Raw genomic sequence first — 4,662 nt, forward strand, 5'->3', positions numbered from 1 at the left:
TCATAATGATTATTTTGAGCCAGTTGGATTACAAGTGCTGGGAAGAGTGGTCAGTTCAGAGGAGAGCACTTAGAATCAACAAGATTTTTTTGTGGTTGATTAATGCTAGAGTAGCACTCAAGACATTGCAAATGTGATGGGGACAAAGCCATTATTCTATTGGGAAAGTGTTCCCACTTGGTGAGAATGCCAACCTACCTCCAAAATATATGCTTGTGTGTGTGTGTGTGTGTGTGTGTGTGTGTGTGTGTGAGCGCACAGCAGAGCATTCACAAGGAGATGCGAGAAATTTTACAAAAGAGAGTGTCCGCTTTGGCAGCACATATACTGATATTGGAACAATACAGAAAAGATTAGCATGGCCCCTGCACAAGGATGACGCGCAAATTCATGACACGTTCTGTTTTTTTTACTAAGGAAAGTAAGCCAATCCCAAAAAACCAAAGGCTTAATGTTCTCTCTGATAAGTGGATACTGATCCATAATGGGGGGAGGTCATGGGGGAGAATGGTGGAACTGTGATTGGGCAAAGGGGAGGGAGGGGAGGGGTGGGGGCATGGGGGCAGGAAAGATGGTGGAATGAGATGGACATCGTTACCCTAGGTCGCACATAGGGTGCGACGCTACATCGTGAACAATCAGAGAAATGAAAAGTTGTGTTGCAATTGTGTTCAATGAATTAAAATGCATTCTGCTGTCATATATACTTAATCAGAATAAATGAATTAATGAAATAAAAAAAAATCTAGGAAGTTTATTGAGTGTTTTTCAGTAACCATAAGTGCATGGTAGGCAGGTCTGCAGAAACCACCTTCATTGGCAATGTCTACTTCATGATGGGGTGCAGAGTGCATGGCCAGAGTCTATGCTGCATTGGAGGTAAGGGGGCAGGCTGACTAGTGCTTGGGACCAGAACATTTAGAGGATCATCCAGTTTGGTTACTCAACTGTAGGCAGCTCTGAGTCTATAATGTTGTCTCCTTGAAGTCAAGACTGATTAACCTGTTGATTTTGTGTCTTTTAATTGGCAATCAAACATTCTCCTCATCAAAAAGTATTCCAACTACCAAGGAACAGCCAAAGTCTGCTTTCAAGAGCACACAATTTACAGAGTAAACGAGGACAAACTGAGACGCCCTAAGTATCCAAACTGCTGCAATCATTGTAGTCACCATGGGAGCCAAGCATATAATGTAGCATTTAGGATGTGCTTGCAGCATAAGGGTCTAAATTCATATGATTTAGGGCTTGTTATTTGCTTACATGCCATGAAAAGAGAAAATGAAGAGAGATTGGGAAATGTAGCCGCCTCATATTTTCACTATGAAAGTTTCCAAAATCAAATTCTTCAACTTTGACAAGAAGGTTGATTTTGAGCTACAGTCTCAGAGGCCTCTGGGGACCAGACCAGGAACACAAATGAAAAAAGTGGACTGAGAACAGACTGGGATAAAATGGAGAATATGTGTCCGGTCCCCAGAGGCCAGTAATTCCTCAGCCCCAGGCAAGTAACTGCCCTTTGGAAATGTGGGCCTTGTATGGCTACTATATAATATTTTTAAAAAGTCAATTTCAGGGGTCTGGGGATGTGGCTCAGTAGTAGAGCACCTGTCTGATATGCCCAAGATCTCAGGTTCAATCCCCAGCACTGCAAGAATAAAAGCAAGCCTCAACAATTTAGTGTCTGTCTCAAAATATAAAATAAAGAAAAGGCTGGGCATGTGGGTCAGTGGTAAAGTGTCCCCTGGGTTTGATCCCCAGCACCAAAGCAATCCCCTCCCTGAAAATCCCAACTTTTCTCTGAAAATCTTTTATTTTTGTGGGGATGGGGGCGTTTTCCTGGAGATTGAACCCAGGAGAGTTTTACCACTGAGGTACAGTTCTAGTCCCTTTTATTTTTTATTTTGAGACTGGGTATCTCTAAGTTTTCAAGGCTGGCCTGGAACTTGTGATCCTCCTACCTCAGTCTCCTGAGTTACGAAAACTTCTTGATCTCTAGATGTTGGCAACTCATACTTAGGCTGAATTTGACCAGGAGATTGCCAATCTCCAGTTTAGTAGAAAAGGCACGAGACTTGGGCTGGGGATCCAGGTTCGATCCTCAGCACCACATACAAACAAAGATGTTGTGTCCACTGAAAACTAAAAAAAAAAAAAAAAAAATTAAAATTCTCTGTCTCTCAAAAAAAAAAGAAAAGAAAAGGCACGAGACTAGAAATCAGAACCTGGGTTCAAACCAGTTACACACCTATGAGATCTTTAATAGGTCACTTTATCTCTGTGGGCTTCCCCCCACCCCCTTGAAATGGAGATAAGAATGTTTATCATCATCGTGTTACAGAATTGTGTTCATAAAATGAATGATCATGCAGGCCTTCGACATAGGGTGATTGTTAGACAAATGTCCAGGTTGGTGAGTGTTATTTTTATACACATTAGGGAGAATAGTAAAATTAACTCTTTTTCAACTAAATCCATGAGTCTAAGGAAAAGATACAAAAGAATTTTTGAAATTTTAAAACTAAAAGACTTATATTTTGGCAAAATGTCAAATATTGTGAGTCAGAGCAGCATCACTAGGACTCAGGGCTCCTATGTTTTAAACAAAGGGCTAGTTTTTTTTAAGTCAGTGGCCATGGGCTATTCCTGGGCCATTCATTCTTGAGCCAGGGTAGGGGTTGGGGTGAGTGGCAGGAAGGGCGCCAGCTTATCTATTATCACCACAGATCAACTTTGGGGGTGAACACTTAAAGTCCTTCACCCTGGCAAGGTGAACAATGGAATTTACAGGTGTAAGACCTGGTGTAAATTTGCATGATAGTTGCAGAAGCTCAGGTTGCAGATTTCAGTTCAGTGACAACATGAATAATTCATGAGTCCTTTTGTCAGCTTGCAGCAACTAGTTTTTGTCTCTCAAATGCTTAAACCTGGCTGTAAAGAATTAACTGGCAAGAAACTGAATATTTCCCCACTTTGCTTTAAGGTTCAAAAGTGTCAGATGGAGAACTGTATCTTGAACTCTTCTAACTTAACCCGGTGTTCCTTGCTTCTGCCCTATTTGATTCCATTTTCTTAATAATTGATTAAGTGGATGAGTGGATTAAATTTGGATGATCTACTGTATGAATAAGAAGGCCTGTGTTGATTTTTAGAAAATAGCATTCCCATCCTTACAAAACCTGCCTCTTTACCATTTTTCCCCCATTTGAAGTTCTGCAAATGAAACCAGGGCCTTGAACATGCTAGGCAGGTACTTTACCACTAAGCCACACCCCAAAGCCCTATCTCTTTTTTGAAAAGATGTCTTTAGGAACTAAATATGATCCTGAAATTTTGCTTGTTTAGTTTACTTTAATTTTCAGCTAAAATGTGCAAAGCAAACCAGAGATGATGGCACACACCATAATTTCAGTGACTTGGAAGCCAGCAAAAAAAAAAAAAACGTAGTTAAATATAATAAATTAGAATAAAAAAAATTTAAAAAAGTGGTTAAGCACCTCTGGGTTCAATCTCCAGTACCAAAATAAATAAATAAATGAATGAATGAATGAATAAATTAATTAATTGAAAATTAGGCTGGGGCTGTAGCTCAGTGGCAGAGCACCTGCCTAGCATGTGTGAGGCTGGGTTTGATTCTCAGCACCAGATAAAAAATAAATAAAGGCATTGTGTCCATCTACAAGTATAAAATTATTTTTCAAGAATTTTATATATACATCTTTACTTTATTTATTGTATTTATTTTTATGTGGTGTTGAGGATCAAACCCAGTGCCTCACAACTCTACTGCTGAATTATAACCCCAGCCCCAAGTATAAATTTTTTTTTGAAAATTAGGAAAAACCAAGCAGTCTCAGTGATAACATAATGTACTTGTTTAAATGCCAATTGTGAACAAAAACTTAGATACGCTTTTTTTTTTTTTTTTTTTGCAACTGGGGATTGAACTCAGGTGCACTAGACCACTGAGCCACATCCCCAGCCCTATTTTGTTTTTTAGTTAGAGACAGGATCTTGCTGAGTTGCTTAGTGCCTCACTTTTGCTGAGGCTGGCTTTGAACTCGTGATCATCCTGCCTCAGCCTCTGGAGCCCTTGGGATTACAGGCTGGATACACCTTTTATATAATGTTTAGGACTGTGGATGGGATTCAGTAGTAGAACACTTGCCTAACATATAAGGCTCTGGAGAAAATGTTTGGAATTGCTTTAAAAAATTTAGCCGTGGGGCTGCAGATGTGGCTCCATGGTAGAGCACTTGCCTAAACAGGCCCAAGACCGAGTTCAATCCCCAGTATCACACACATATACAACATTAACTGTATGTGTGTTTAAGTATGTGGGAGCACATGAGTGAAACTACATTGTCTGGGAGTAAATAATTATTGAAAATGGATCATCAGTACACTGGGATTCTTGATAATGTTCTCTCTAATGTTTTATAAAAAAGAACAAAAATGTGAATTGCTTTGTTGTAGGTGATATTTTATCAGTTTACCCCTCCCATGGGACTTCATTTGTCTTTATTTTTAAAATTATAAATTGTAAAAGGCATATATGCTTAGTGCAAAAATATTAAAAAAAAAAGGAATATGTAAACAGTAAAAGTTCTTATCTGTATCTCACTGTGACTTTTCCCCTAGTCTTACATGTCTCCCCAGGGA

At 39.4% G+C, this 4,662-nt stretch overlaps 1 non-coding gene across 1 annotated transcript; it reads left to right on the forward strand.

Annotated features, from left to right (window-relative positions):
- Positions 1-303: 303 nt before the first annotated feature.
- Positions 304-410, forward strand: LOC114096666 (U6 spliceosomal RNA). The gene has a single exon (XR_003583470.2). It is a non-coding gene; the product is annotated as a U6 spliceosomal RNA (small nuclear RNA).
- The last annotated feature ends 4,252 nt before the right edge of the window (positions 411-4,662 follow it).

The sequence above is a fragment of the Marmota flaviventris genome, chromosome X, assembly GCF_047511675.1.
Source record: "Marmota flaviventris isolate mMarFla1 chromosome X, mMarFla1.hap1, whole genome shotgun sequence".
In the NCBI taxonomy this organism is placed as follows: Eukaryota; Metazoa; Chordata; class Mammalia; order Rodentia; family Sciuridae; genus Marmota; species Marmota flaviventris.